The 16,693-nt window shown below is 42.3% G+C and overlaps 1 protein-coding gene across 5 annotated transcripts in view; it reads left to right on the top strand.

The window, feature by feature from the left end:
• Mam (neurogenic protein mastermind) overlaps positions 1–16,693 on the top strand; it is a 160,297-nt gene that overhangs the window by 127,771 nt on the left and 15,833 nt on the right. The window lies entirely within an intron of this gene.

The raw sequence follows: 16,693 nt of genomic DNA, 5'->3' as shown, positions 1-16,693 counted from the left end.
GTTTTATACAAGATGAGGAGCCTTCGTTTTAAGGCCTTGGAAGCTAATGTTCATTATTTACGTCACATTTATTCCAAAATCTGTGTACTAACACCAATCATTGTACGATATATTGTTTAACTTTATAACATTGTTGAAATAGTTTGATATCATAATTTAGATTCTTGATCCTTCTCGAATCGCGAAGAAATCAATATATGCATATCGATTTATTTTGATCGCTTCTTATCGAATATGCATGTTTCTCAAACATCTTCGTGGAATAAATGTGTCGTTTATTTACGCGAACCTTTACCGCAATATAAATCGATTCCTTCTGTTCGAGTAAACTTTATGATTCGAATCTCCATCAGTGGATGCAATTACGAAATCTCAATCGGCTGCGGTACGTAATAAATGATATGTAATGAACCACGTGGGAAATCATGCGATATATTTGTCCTTTAAATACAATTAATTCCCTCGAAAGCGATGAAATCCTGTGTTGGACGCGGTGCATGATACGTTTTCCCATAATTTGTCGATTTAGCCAGATTTATTTTATCAGCGGTTCATCGATTTTTTTTTTCATTTTTTATCACGTACACTATACTCTCATAGTGCGATTATACGCGACTTTATCGCGTGTCCTCGTGCTGAAAACTATGTACAGGGTCATCGTGAATTACTAATCTGCATTCTTCGTTATAGAAGATAACGGCAAAAATATTTATACGAAAAAACTAAAATTTGCAGTTTATTTAATGGAAAGGCATATATAAAGTTCTACAAAAAAAGAGGTGCAGAAAGTTCTGCTGGCATTATGCAAACAGATATGATCGAAACTTTTTGAGAATTTGCGCGAACTGCAGATTGCGTTCTTAGGAAAGTTGGAACTTTTGTGGAGACGAAACGAAGCTCTTCGATTTCGTCTCCGAGTTATTTTTACAACGTTGCCACCAATGTTGCGAACGTTACGTAATTTCTGTAGTAATTCTAAATTGTAAAAAAAGTTTAGCATTATTTTACAATCGTGGATCTCGATTGAATCCATCAAACATCCGACAGAATACGAAATCGTCCGTAAACAGACGTTTGTTTGTCGCGGCTAATACTGTCTTGGCTCGGGATGTCAAAGTATTTCTTGGCTGCATAATTATGCATTGAACTTGAAAGTATTATTATCAATGCGTGCCGTGTAATAGGACGGGCATATGCGTGTAATTTCAGAAATGTATCGTACAAATGAGCTTTTCTTGGCCAAGATTCAAACATGCCGTTAGCGAAAGTTTCATTTACGCTATTTCTTAAAATATTTCTTAAATATGCGCGAAATGTCGATTCAGTGAAATCAAACCGCGATTCTGAAAATGTAATTTTGCGATATTTAGTTGCCGAATAAAAATGCATGCGTTTTATCTTCGCATGCGATCAGCTGATCCTTCGTCTTGACAGACTCATCGTATCAAGCGAGATTTTAATCGCAATTCACACTAAAGAGACGTATTCGACAGATTCGTATCTCATCGCCGACGAAATAAAAATTAAGATGTTTGTATTATTCTACGATAAAAGCAGCGCAAACTGTTGATTTCGATAAATCGCAGAAATAGGCGGACGCAAACTCTGCGTTTGTCGATGACGCTTTCCTCGAAGACATTTACGTCGGCGTGCAATGAACTCAATATCTTTTCGTCGCCGTTCACGTACCTCTTCATCCCGAAATACACGCACGGAGCGTATTTTGGGGCGTTTAATTAAGAGTTCTTACGACCTACTTGCTCGAAATATTTCGCTGTTGACGGCGCATGCCGGCGATGACGCTCGGTATATCGTTCTTATTGCTCCATGATTTCGGTAGGTGACGATGACTCTTCCTGTGGTTAGCGTACTTTGTTGTCGACGACTAAATTTGTTAGAAGAAAATATAAAGATATTTATATTTCTCCGTATTATATTAATCATAGGATGCATTGTTATTAATATAAATATAATGTACCAGACGAAGAATATATCAAACTAATCACAAAGATGCTGGCGATCCGACAGTTCACAAACACGGTCACATTTCAATCATTGTAGTTGTGTTTGCAGAGGCTCGCAAGCCCCGTAATATATCCCGAAGATAACCGGCCATTAACAGCCGAAAGCTACCCTAACGTAGGTTTGCTAGTACGATTGTTTCATATTAACCACCCCGAGAACTTGGCACTCGGGACACGTAGTATAATTCTTTATCCTCTCTCTCTCTTTCGTCCTTCTTCTCTTGCCATCCCTTCGCATCGTCTTTTCAGAGGATACACGATTCCCCGGGTTCCAATAGTCGCCATAAGCAACGCCGACGCCGGCAACACTGTCCTTCGTCTCGACCTTACCCAGCGCCTTGTTGCCACCTTCCCTGTAACCCCGAGCACGCCCGGGCAAGCAAACATTTATTCACGATTTGAAATTAATGTTTCGACCCATCGCGTCCCAATGGAGACGACCATTTCCGTATCGCCCCCTGATGTGCGCTGAGATGGCGAAAGCGAGAGTTGGGAAGTTATTAGCTCCAAGTTATCCGCGTCTCTAAAACCACTACATATTTCCGCTCCTGTTTCTTTACGCAAAGATCACTCATGCGTTCAAGTTCTTTGTCTTACGATCTTTTTATCATATTTACGCTCCTTGAAAATACTATATTAAAACAAAAAGTAAAAAATAGAAAACAGTATCTTCCTTAAAAGGCGGGATTTTGATCGTCATCCTAAGTCCATCGCGATACGCCAGAGCAAACTAGCGAAAATTAGTTATGAAGTGAGGAGATGAAGGATCAAAGTTGGTGGGGCGCGATGGGGAAGAAGAGAAAAAGGCCATCAAGAAACCTCGATATCTCGCTAATGCAACGTGACGTGAAACGAGCGTACTTGGTGCTTCGCGTAAAGGGTAGAAAAAGACGAACGTAACAAGACATCCCGCTTTACGTATCGCCGATCAGAAGCCGCTAAAGGAGGCGCGCATCGATGGTTGTAAATAAGCGTACTTCTCTCTCTCTGCCAGCGCGCATAATTCCCGAATATCGCGTCGGTTTAACGTACCCCCGGTCGATGCTCTCTGCGCCCTCGTCGGCACAAAGTGGTGTCTCTAATCTGGGTCAAAGGTGATTTGCCGCGCGCGCAGCCCTCCTTCGCTGATTGTACGTCGGTTCGTATAACGACGGTCAAAGTATGTAATAGTGCGACCGCGGCCAAAGTATCCGATTCCCATTACTCGGCTACTTTACCGCTGAGGTGTATCTTTAACGGATCGCGTATCAGGTGCGATGCGATGACCTGGAAGTCGAGGAAGCGAGGCGCGTCTTGACTGCGCTGAGTGGCAAATTAGAAAGTCTCGAGAGAGACGCGGCAGTTGAAGAAAGATGTCGGAAAATCTTGAAACTCGTAAAAATATAGCTTCATCACATTTTCACGCAGTCAGACATGATTAATACATAAAGAAATTTTTGAGATAATTTTTGCGGCCTAAATGTTTGATATTTGATAAATATTCTCTTTGATTTCAGTTAGATTTATTTGAAATTATGTACACAACATAATTGCGATGATTAAGTTATAAATGTCATCAAAGTAGAAAATAGATGGCTGCGTACATGATCTTGTATTGCTTTAATTATCTAAATGAACCTTGAATCTATGAAATTATAATCAGATTTTATAGTGGCGATTGAATTATGAATATGGTAAGTATTCAAATTTAAATAAAATAAAATATAATTGAAATTATATATGGCTTGAAAATATTTATATTTTATACCACGTTTATAAGAGATTAATAATCGCTATGAAATAGAAACGGAATCAACATTTTGCTCAAGCAGGGATCAAGTTACAAAAGATCGCCATTAAATGGCATCGTGAATAAAACATCGATCGAAGCTATTTTTGAAGCATCATTTACCTACCGAATGACTTTTGGGAAAAGAACCCTCCGCAATCTGAATTTCTGTTCGCGGAAGCGAGAAGCGGGGGCGGACGATGGGAAAATAGACGGGTCGAAAGAGCGAGGCGGAAAAGTAGGCACTCGGAAGGTGCGATCTTGGCCAAAGGTATTGACTTTCCCGAGGGTTCGCCCTCGTTCTCTCTCTCCTCTCTCTCTCTTTCTCTCTCTCTCCTGGTGGTAGCGCGATGATGAGATCTCTTGGGGCGAGGACTCTGCCTACACCGTTACTTGCCCACACTCGCAATGCCCCGTCGTCTTGCTACTTCCGCCGCGGGGGCGGCGCGTAGATGCGAACGGGGTGGTTGAGCGGCATTCCAGGATGTGTAGCGGCGGGAGAGATTCTCCCCCTCCCTCCCTCCCGACCCCCGTGTGTAGGTGGACGCTGTGTAGACATTGAAACGGGTAGTGGTTCCGTGTCGAGCCCCAGATACCACCATGCGGAACCCCGCCACTCTGCCTGACACAAATCTCCGCAGGAAAAAAACGCTCGTCCTGTCGTGGGTGGTATATTCGCTCTCTCCCTTTCCCTCTCTTATTCCCGCTCATTTTCTTTCCCTCGGATTTGCTTGCGTAATTCGTCGCGTCTCAGAGGGTCGACGCTTCATTCTTGTTCGCCCTCTGCGTGAAATTGAGATCTCCGCGTCTCGTCGGCGATCGATTAATTCAAATTTTCAACGTGACAATACATATAAATCTTAATCTGAACAGAGAGAAATTTGAATTCAAGATTTAATTATTAATGAAATTAAACGTATAGAAATATTTTATATTCTCTCATAAATATTTATTAAATATTCATCTTTGACACATTTATGTGGAAAAATAAAATCGATCGCTTGTTATAATAGTTATAAAAGATTCACATTGGTATGTGATTTTTCAAGATTCAAGCTTCCGATTTTCTTACCTCGAAGTAGCTAAAATTGGCGGTTGATCCCTTTCAATGAAATGCCGTGCAATTCGTGCTTTGTCGTCCCGAGCTTACTTCCGACGTGCTTTATACCGACTACGAGCGTACGTGAGCTTTGCGTGCGACGATTTTCGCGTCGCGTAATGCAGGCAAATATACAAGGAAGCGCGATTCGAAGGAACAGTCTGGCGCAGTCGGCGGAAGAGTCCTTCAAGACGAGTGGTTTCGCGACGACGGCGTCGTCGACGTCGACGGTGACGGGTGCCGCACACTCTGCTATTAGCGACGGTTAATGGAGGCGACGTAGAAAACGGCATCGTAGAAGAGAGCGAGAGGAAAAGAGAGAGAGAGAGAGAAAGATGATGGACTTGTAAGCGATGATGGCGTGTAGGGCGCAGCGCGGTGTAAAGTAGCGGCGTGATCAATGCCGCAACGCTAATTAATTAACATTCCCTTGCGGAGCTCTCCGGCAGACACACCTATACACACGAGAAGCCTCCCCCTCCCTCCTGCGTTATTACTCTTCATCCCCTCGCCGGGTCTCGCTGTCTCTCTTCCCTCGACCTTCTCTCCTCCCCCTCTCTCTCTCTCTCTCTCTCTGCCTTTCTCTTTCTCTTCCTCTCGTGACTTTAACGTCGACGATCGTTACCGTACCGCGATAACGACGGCGGCGATGGCGACGACTAGCACCCGGCAGGAATATTCCTGAGAGGATTATTTCTCGCCGGCTAGCGAGTAGTCGAAAGTTTCTCTCCGAGCGACAAAACGCGCGGCTGCAGCGACGAGAGACGATTGAAAAGTCAGAGATCTCGAGATACTCGGATCTCATCCGATGCAATCGTTGTGCAAAGTGTAGCATCGTTGAGATTTTTCCTCGCTGCGACCAAACAATTGCATCGACGGCCGATGAGACGCTGCGAAATTTTCCTCCACTTTAAGTAAAACGTTACTCGCGATACCCTCCCCGTGTATTTCGAGACATTTGAACGGAATATTGAACTCTTGTTACAATAAGTTCCTCGGATATTGCGAATCTCACGATATCCTCGATATCTGCCGAACAATCTTTTTTATAATTCATTCACTTGTTCTTTTTTCTAATCGTTTAAGAATCGATCGACGAACTTCTTCCAAGATAAAGGCTTATACGATTTTCCACGGCGGTTGACTATTTTACGAGACAATTTCCTCTCACGTGAGATGATAGGAACCGAGAACTCTTGACGATCCTCGTTCCTCTATCTCTCTCTTTCTCTCGGTCTTGCCCTTTTCATCCCCCGGAGAATTAAATCGCGCCTTATCCTCTGGCCGCGGTCGATACCCGGCTACGGGTATGGGAACGTTGACCAGGAGAAGCAGACGAAACTTCGCAAGGACACGGCTTCTCCACATGTTTGTGGCGTGCGCGCGCACAATACACACACGTACGCGTGCACACAAACGTGCGCGAAGTAGGACACCCGTGGGATGACATCCTGTAAGAAAGGGTGCAGCATCCTGCCTTATCGCGCGCAAAAAGATGACTTTGCTTTTATGATAAACGTTATATTACATCGTACGAGAGCCGTGCAGTAGAAACCAAGTTCTATAAAATAATTCTTTGAAATTTTCTATCAATTTTGAAACATAGTTTTTGTGATTTTAATCGTTGATTTAGATGATTACAATCGCCGTAGCTCGTGAAATTATAACGTACATGAAAACGCAGGAAGGCGGTGCAACGTTCTCTCTCGAAAGAAGTTTCAAAGAATCGATCGATATGCGTTCCATCGTGCATTGTTCCGCGAAACGCGGTTCAAAGCAGTCCATCGACGCAGGGTGGTTTTACTAATTGGTGCCGAGCATCGATTACCGCTTCCGCCTCTCCTTCTCTATCCTCTCCCTTCGGATTTTGCCATCCACGACACGACACGCTTCTCGCGCAAATAATGCGGAAATTATCCTTGATTATTATACGAACTCGTTTGTTTCTCATTCATCCGTATGTGAAATGCAGATTCGCTTACAATTTCCAAGATAATTAGGGATTGTTTTATTTCGCGATATAATCGAAATGAGATCTTGTCGATTTAACGCATGACTCGTGCACCTATACGATCGGTTTCATTATTTCGCCATTAAGGGTCGGGCCAAGAGTTGAAAACTAGGGCAAGTTTACTCAAGCATAAGATGTCCGTGAGTGTCGCACACAACCATGACGAAGCATGGGGAAAGCAACGGGGGTGGAAGCGAGAGACGGCTAACGGGTCGATGCTTCCGTATTTATAATCACCAGCTTCGCTGGTAAGTGGGGATGTGCTGGTATACGAGCTCCCCGAAAACGTGGCCGGGGTGCACTGATTGGTGATTAGACGGGTGTATCGATCGGCGATTAAGAAACAACGTGTCGACATCGGCTTCGCCAGGAATCATTCGTAAAACAGTGAAGCGATAAGGGGAAAGAAGGAGTGGAACGGAGAGAAGAGATGAGATAAACAAAGGCCAACCGCGAGCAATAATTAATGCGTGCTCTCCTCCCAGTGAACAAGAGTGGGGGAGGCAAGGTCTTCTCTTGGAAGCAGAGGTTTTGATTAATGAGGAATTTACTGGCACCTTGGCTATTGTGCGGGCTAATTACACCCTGCATGACCAACCCGTTCGCTGATGCTTCGTGGTGAGAGCATCTTTCAATCCGCGAGAAAGCGAGACCCTTCCGTGTAAATCGAGCCCCGTTATTCCGCGATAACCCCTTGCGGCACAATCAAAGATCGTTTGTTCTCTCGCTGATTAAGAAGCGAGATTGCGTAGGAAATTGTTTAAACTCGGGAAAGCCAGGAATCACTGGGGAAAGTGTGCGAGAAATCTCTGGAATTTGCCATAACGTTGTTATGATTCTATCGAATGTTGCGTCTATAAAAAAATGTGCGAATAGAAGTTAACAAAGTTAATTAATTTTCTTCCGTGGATACGCTGATAAAATTTGAGGAATAGAGATTTTCATTCTAAAATGTCGATATGTTTGTTTCGCCATCGGATATCAATTAGCGACAATGAAAATGTCGATGTAACATTTTCGGGACGCTGCAAAATCGAATTCTTGTCGTATATTGAAAAGATTGAAAAAAGAAAACAAGACCTTTGAGATCAAATAGACGTAGCATGACGTAAATAACGGAGAACTTCGTATTTGCTCGATGCTTAATTTCGCTTCTTAGCTGGGCAATAATCGTCGCGCGCGTCACATTGAAACTTTACGATCGATTCGAGGTAATATCATAAAGTTGATATGCCGGTAAGAATCTGGTATCCATCACGTGTACGGGCTTATTTATAGCAATCGATATGGCACACCGTTAGTGCACTCGAATAATAACACGTTGCGTTTTATAAAGGCACGGAAGCGAGAAGGCTTCATTACGATACTTAATTACAACTGCCAGCGATCTTTACCGTCTTACATATCTCCGTTGCTCTTTTTATCGATAAATCCTACGAACGTTATTTTACATCGGTCGCTTCCGCGTATCGAGGATTATTTTTTTGGTCGCGGTTTGAGAGAATCGATTATGATACATGCATCAGTTTGTAAAAGGCGATAGAAAAATGCATAATTTTAATATTCGTGTTTATTTTTATTACTTAAATAACGCGTCCGTTTTTTTATCTTGGCTTTATGGAATTTTATATAAAATATCGAACCTGTGTCTTTTACATTTAACCAAAGGGGAATAAATTTTCCAAGAGCTTCGTGTCTTTCTCAAGAAACTCATTCACTTAAACTCGAAATACTCGAGATACAAAGAACTTTTAATTCAAATTTATTTTTTATTTTTTTTTTACACCACCACGAGTAACCAGTCTTCAATCTCTCGTCGGGGTCTCTCTAATTGCTACGTGAAAGGGTCATTCGCCTCCGAGGTTCATCGGGAACGCATCGGCCGTTCCCTTTGCGTCACCTTGTATGCCGCTTGACTGCAATTTGCAGTCAAGCGCCCGCGGCCTCTCACCTCTCCTTCCTATCCCCCTCCCTCCCTCACCCCCGATCGCCTGCCGCGTATCACGGTGTCGTGCCTATCACGGATACGTATATGTCCTCGTATCAGACACGTATGGGGACCAGACAGAATATACAGAGCGCTAAATGCCGCCTATCGGAAATCGATATCGGAGAACCAGCAGCAGCTACTCTTCATGTCTCTCTCTCGCTTTCGTTGAAAATTTCCTCTCTCTCTCTCTCTCTCTCGCTCTATCGCATTGGTCCAAAACCTTCTCCCTCCTCCCTCGCTTCTTCCACCTTATTTTTTGTCAGTCGTATTTTTATCGCATCTCTTTATCCGTCGTATCTCAGTTTGTCAGTTTCTCCTTCTGATCCATTCTCGCGAAAAATTCTTCAAAGGGCGCAGTCTTCTTCACGAATCACCGCTAAATTCTTCTCGACCCCCGCTCTCCTTCCGCTTCCCCATCCTCCTCTCACTATCAGCTAGCGCGGTCCAAGAGTATCCTCGCAACGACTATATCGATCGGTCTTTCGATAACGATGAACGTTATATCGGGATAACCGGGAGTAAGCCAGTCGGGAATTGCAACTTTAAAATATTATAATTGACGATATCGCGATGAGGGAAGCTCGTTTTTCACTACGATGCTTTCCGTTGGTTTACATTATGAAATGAACAGCATCGGACGTCGTGGCGGAAATTTTTTAAAGCTATTTTCAAAATTGCTGCGGATACTGTATTTAGACAAAAAGCTGGATCGATCGGGAGATAATCGTGGCAGTAGAAAAATTGTGGCGCGAGACATGAATATATTTTGGAATAATAAAATTTATAGGCTTTGTAAAATCACATGAAAAATTGTTTCTTTAATATTTATAAAATTATTGAAAAATAATTAATATATCATTGCAAAATATTATAATGACGCCGTCTATAAATACGACCTTTTTTTCGGGGAACAAAATTAATCACCCATAGATTCAATTTTCTCTGTAACCATCGACTCTTGCTCTCTGGTTCTTCCACTAATATCCGAGTCGCGCTTTTGTCTGGAAGAGACGTCGACACCTTCTACCGCGTATTCATTCCGGTTACGTACACACGGGACTCGATTTGATCGGCTAATATCATTTCAAAGCTTACCGATTAAACTACGCTCGACGACGAGAAATCTGCAATTCGTCTGGGACTCGAGTGGCTCGTGCGTTTATTGCCGCTTCAATTATCGACTTCGGAGTTTACATTTCTATCTATTACAGCTACTTTGTGCCTCATCCGCGATTAACGGGGAGGAAAAGAGCGCCGATCCAATCCCGATGTGATTGCAATCAATTTGCAGCGATTGACGGTCCCGTGCTTTAAAGACACGCGATTACGACGCTCGCGTCATAAATATTCGAAGGATCTGAATCGTTTATTTAATGCTGACTTTAGATCCGTCCCTCGAGATGGTAGTTACTCAATAAACGTATACGCACGCACGTAGAGGCGAGCTAATGAAAATTAATCCCTTCCGCCGTCGTCGTCGTTGTCCGCGCAACAAGCGCGATCGCAATTCCGGCAATTCCGCCCTTCGGTCTCGCGAGGCCGACGAGGCACGCTGACGGCGCACAAACCCGAATGCCACGAGGTTAGACGGTGATGTCGGCCGATCGATCTCTGGACCGACCCGTGCGCGCGGAAGTTCGTGGACCGCGCGGCGGAATCGTCGATCAGCGCCCCGTCCTCCGATGCTTCACCGGTTTGTCAACACGGCCGCTTCATCGTCGGTTTACAATACAAGTTTCTCGGGTCAGCGGATCCATTGTATAGCGCAGAGTGGAGCAAAGCGAGAATTTATCATGTTCCAAGGGTAATTTCTCGAGAGAACATCAACCAGCGGAAGTACCGTCGCTAATAATGCACATGCAAACAACAGATTGACAATAGGAACGTACGTTTGTCCGCAAGCCGAGCTGAAACGATTACAATTACGCAGCTTTATTATTTATTTATTTACTTATGCGACTAATGTAATTTCTTATTTTCTCGAGGGGGATATTATCTGAGAAAATTGTTGGAGTAAAATCGATTTTTTTTCAACGACATAACATAACTCGATGAAGAAAAGTCAGATGTATAGTTTTCTCGATTTGCAAAATGGGAGATGAGACTTCCTAATCTCTGGAAATATCAAAGGATACCGATTTAGAGTAATTTCGCAAGGCACAGAGAAATGTATGTACACAATAGAGGCGTGTGCACGCGGAGGGGCACGGGCGTGCACCACGGTAATATCGATCAGGAGAAGTCCCGTACGTCGACACACACATACACGCATATATGTGCACACACACGTGCATATCCAGGCTCCTCGACACAAGAATATCAACGCCTGTCGACCCCCGCCTGCGTGTTGTTGGCTGCACGCCCCGCTTAAACCGTATTCAAGCGTTTCCCTTTCACGACGTAACCCGACCTCTTCGCTTCGCTACTTTCTTGTCCACCCTTCCTACGAGTCATTAAGCGAGTGCGTTAACGTTGCACGTGGCTGCGACTCGTCGTTGCCACGTCCAAAAGTCTCAAGGCCCACTCGTTTCGTATCGATCCATTCAAAGCTAACTAATCCTGTCGAAATAATTTGTCTTGATGTACATAATAGATTTTTTTCTTTATCTTGTAATAGATATTTTGTTACAACATTGCATCGTAAATGGATTTACAATAGATTCTGATGTATAATTGCATAAAATATATATTATTAAAATAAAAAAAGTTAAAATATATATTATAAATAATTAAAATATACTTTATAAATATATTAAATACAAACTGTAATATTTTTTACGAGTCATAATATTTCGTTGTAAAGAAAATCTATAAGAGATTTATTTTGTTATGATTTTTCTCACATTATCATCTTACGCAGAAACCTGTGTCTTAAAGGCTCGTTAATAAACTTGACTTTACTCTTTCGCTTCCCTTCTCGCGATTTCCTTCTCGGTCGAATTGCGTGATGCACACATGTGTGCGTGACAATTGGCCACTTATTGTATCGTCTACTCCCCCGAAGCGCGTGTATTTCTGGCGCCTGTGTATTCATGAATTCGTATATTTCTTACGGCGTATGTTTCTTCTTTTGTCGATAGACGTAGAACGTCAACACGACGAATCACGGGTGTCGCTATTTATCGTAGACATCGGAAGATTAAAAATTTCCAATTTTCTCTTGATATCAAAAACTACGCAAATAAAAGCTACGCCAGGGAGATAAAACATTTCTGTAAATATTATTCGATGTAAATCTATGTGTTTTTTTCGTCGGTCAAATAACAGCATTGATTGCTGCTAAAGTTGTTGCAACAATAAATAGTGTTGTATATACATATTTGTATTCTAGTTTTACACGTATATGCAAAATTGCGTACATATAAAATTGAAATCCGTCCCCCAATGAGCGACGCCTATGGCACTACTTTCTCGACAGTACCTAGTATCGAACAATCCAATGGCTCGAGTGAGTAGAAGGAAGGAAGGAAGGAAGGAAGGCCGTTACTGGGGCGAAAGAGTCGAGGGAGAAGAAAGGGATAGAAAAGGGAAACGGCGAACAGAAGCTTTGGGAGAATGAAGGAGACAGATGGCACCCAAGAAGCGACGATGGAGAAAAGAAACATTAGAATTATGGCAGAGATGTAGGTGGTGGTCGCGTGCGGCCTTCAAATCCTTCACGGAACTCTCTCTGTCTTCCAACCCTCCTCGTTTTATACGGGCCTGTCACCGTCACAATCACGTGATCACCACACCCTCACCGTACACCGACGAGATATCTAGAGGGTATCCGGTTTTTAGAGTCCAGGTGGATAGAATACCCACGAAGCGCTCATTATCGATCCGAGCTTCGGTTCAGAATTAACTCGGCAATATCGTTAGGGCAGTCACTCACCTTTGCGTATTACATTTTCCGATTTTACTTGAGCTCCAAGATAAGAAGCACAAGTAATAGAATATCACTTATATAATATATTTGTTCTACGAGCCATTTTTAGGTAAATTATACATATTATTTATACATAAATGCGCTATTTATATTTTAACCATGATATTTTTTTATCGATATATTTTAAAATCTGTTAATTGCAGTCTTGATGATAATTTGATAAATCGTGAGGATCAATGATGCATTTTCCTAGAATAATTGTGAGCACTAGGTCATTATATATTATAACATGGTGTAACATAATAAAGCGAACTCTGCTGAAGTCTGTTTATGGCGTGTTGCTTTCGCTGATCAACGCACAATGTTCAAGTTCTCCTCGAGGCGTGTTGCTTTCCTCGACGAGTACACGACGATCAAAGTCGGCGTTATCGAAGAAGGGACTGTATCATGTCTGACGATTGTGGCGGCTGCACTACTGAATTTTTCCATGATCGACTTCTTTGCTGTGAAGGTCTTCGTGCCCGTAGACGCGAAGGGCGAATCGGTCGAACTACTCGTGAACTTGAACTGAACCGTAGAAAATGGGTCTGCGAAAGGTCGAGGGGAAAAAAGCAGAGAGTAAAGATTACGGCAAATATTGAGACTCCTCCAAAAAGAAAATTCCTGTAGGTTTTATAAAGTAATCTCAATGTTATAAATAGGGTAAATAAATGTAAATAAGATAATTAAAATTCTATCGACATAATTATTCTTTTTCAACGAAAACAAATTCTCGTTTCTTTAGCCAATTACTTGCTCGACGGTTAATCAAAAAACTGATGTAGCTATGAAGCTTTTCGATTTAGTAATAAAACATGGAAACAACAATGCAATCGATTTATCCGAAAATTCTCGACTATTGCACGAAATCAAAGTATCTTATTTTAAGATTAAAGATTTCGAACGACGCTGATATGTAACATGGAATTAATTACAAATCGATCTTGAAGAACAGATTCTAGAATTTGACGTTAAAACGTTAGAATATTTGCAATGCGATTATTTGCAGAAAATCGTTAGAATACTTGCAATGCGATTATTTGCAGAAAATATTTTGTTAGATACGTGTCGATATTTCTGCATACGTATGTGTGTGTGTGTATGTTGCTATTCGTGTGCGATACATCGATCTTCAATTAGCAAACTATTTGCGACAGGCTAAAATTTTCACGAATTCAGAATATAATGCGAATCTCCTGGAAATAAAAGCGAAATATCTCTGCCGAATAATTTTATTTTATTTTTCGTAAAATATATATCGAATAAAACTCGCTCGATAATTTCACAAATGCTTACAATCATGTTTGTACGATGCCGTTCGCACTTGTGAGGACACCTTTAACGATGTGTGTATTCGCGTACAGTCCACCTAATTCTCGCAGACGCGTCGCAAGATGAGACGAGGCGATTAATTCTCTATGTTCTCGATAGGCCGAGCGTGAAGCGCGCAACATCGGATTTGCACGCACCCCCTTTGCTCGCACAGGTCAAGCAGGCCGACTGTGTATCATAGCGCCGATTGATGCGTAGGGTGACGATATCCGCTACCAAGGGTGAGCGACGAGACCGACGCTCGGGGGTGGTGACGATAGGCGGCTGAAGATCGGGTCGTCGGACGTGCTCGCTCGCACCGGAAGGTGATGGATACGTCGGCGCTGTCACCGACGGCGATGGTGGTGGTGGTGGTGGTAGTGATGGTGGCGCGGGTGGCGTTTAACACATATCGCATGTGTACGGGGAACACGAGGTCGGGTGGGAAAGAGAGAGGGGGCAGAGGTCACCGGCCGCGGAGACTCGTGCGACTCGCCCACAGAACCGTTCTCTCTCTCTTTCTCGCTCCGTCCCTCTCTTTCCCTCTCCTCACTCGTCTTTCTTGCCGCTTCTTCATCCCTTCCTCCCGGCTCTCTTCTTCTATCGCCAGCGTACACTTGTAGTCCTCTCCCTACGCAATTGCGTACCGTTCTACGAACGGCGACCGGCGTAATCCGTAGGATAAACCACGTAGGTGTAACGCACGCATAGCTCGCTCATCTCCGTTTTCATCGCGAGAAACGAGGTCTCTCCCCATCCGTGTCGCGAGATATCCCGATCTCAAGGTCACTCGCCAGGATGCCATTCCCGCGACACCATCGTCGTTGCAACACGGTATTCGCGAACCTCGGTGCGTTGCACCCGGCAAAACCTATCAGTGGTTCTCCAAGCGGCTCCAAGACACAATGCGCGTAGTCGCATATTTTTTGGCATGTTTCCTTCTCTCTTCTGGCCGAACCATTACGTATGATTCATACTTAACGAGAATTAGGATGAAACGTTGCTTCCTAAATTCAACTGCAGTGAAAGGGGGAAACTTGAATAATTACGTTGTACCACGTTGCATTCGAGATACATTTAGATCGCGTTTGCGAAACGCGTTTCGGCCATTTCTCTAAAAGCGCAATTTCAAAATGTGTGTCGCGAGTGAGCATCTCGGACACGAGCGCTATGATTAGCGATTACAACATCGCGATATTAGTCACGATGCGATTCCTCCATGCGTACATATGTATGTGCATGTACATGTCACGTCTATAGCACGTTACGAGCTATATCGATCAGTATGATGGCTCTATGCAATATATACTAATAACGATTTAAACATGCACTTCCATTACGCAGAGATTTTCTTCACGGTTATTTCACTATTTCAATCTTCGAATCTTTTATACTCCCTCTTATTTTTCACTATCATGTACATAAAATATCTCAAGTCCATCAGATTATCTTCCATCTCCGAATTTTATGTAGGACTCTATACGTATTTTTAATACGATATTTTCTCTATACGTATTTTTAATACGATATTTTTAATGCTGATAAAAATTAGTTTCTGTTTAATTTGAGATAAACATCAATAAAATTGATTTGGCAATTAAAGGATTTTAATTCTTATGTGAAGTAAAAGATATAGATATTAGATCGTAGAAATAATTGATTCGTGAGATAAATATGTTGTGTCATGATTTTCAATGTCGCATGATCGAAGTAAAATTCCGTAGATAAAAGCAGTATATAATCACATTCTACTGGAACTTGGAAACGCAATGAAAATGTATAGAAATTAATCTCGAATCGCGTAAAGTATAGGCAACAGGAATTGCGTAACACGGTATTATTCAATTATTCATAGAATTTAATATTGTATTTATAACTTGTTATAAATATGTATATATCGTTTAAATTCATTTATTACTGACGCACGATGAAAGAGGAAAAAAAGAAAATCAACACTTATTAGAAATAAATTAAATCGATAATAATCGTAATAACATCGATTCTAATAACCTGATTAAAGGCTTGATAAAAAAACTTGTTATAAAGATAAAAATTAAGTATTTTCAATACGACACACATGCATGTCTGAGTAAAAAAAGTCGTTCGAATCTAAGAAACAGTTTAATTTATGAATTCCGTCCATAATACCTTCCATTTATCGGTTCTTGTGAATTATCCGTTAATGGTGGTCATCATTAAACGAACTTGATTGCAAGCGGTCGTATATCGGCATTCGGAGAGTTCGGTGTAAATATCGATTTGTTCGAAATGGGCCACGTCCGTCCATGTTCGCGATTTTGCTTTTTTCCGCGCTTTCGTACCACGAGCTTTGACGTCGAAAGAGTTTCGAATCGAAATACAAGTACAGAGGGAAAAGAGAGCTTTTTCTTACCTCGTAAGAGCTCCGTTCGATCGAGGCTGAAACTTTCAATCGCGACAGATTTATTTTGATCGTTAACACGACAGGATCATGTTTTATTAGCTCAAAGTTTCGATGAATTTTTCAGTTCTAAAGTATCAGATCTCTGATGCTTCGATCCGTGTGCACTTCCATTAGTGTACTTGTTGGAACTTTTGGTTTAT

The sequence above is a fragment of the Camponotus vicinus genome, unplaced genomic scaffold (genome assembly GCF_025532165.1).
Source record: "Camponotus vicinus isolate PSW18456_S1 unplaced genomic scaffold, iyCamVici1.0 SCAF_1, whole genome shotgun sequence".
Classification (NCBI taxonomy): domain Eukaryota; kingdom Metazoa; phylum Arthropoda; class Insecta; order Hymenoptera; family Formicidae; genus Camponotus; species Camponotus vicinus.
The sequence above is the reverse complement of the archived record's forward strand: the minus strand, read 5'-3'. Positions and strand labels throughout refer to the sequence as shown.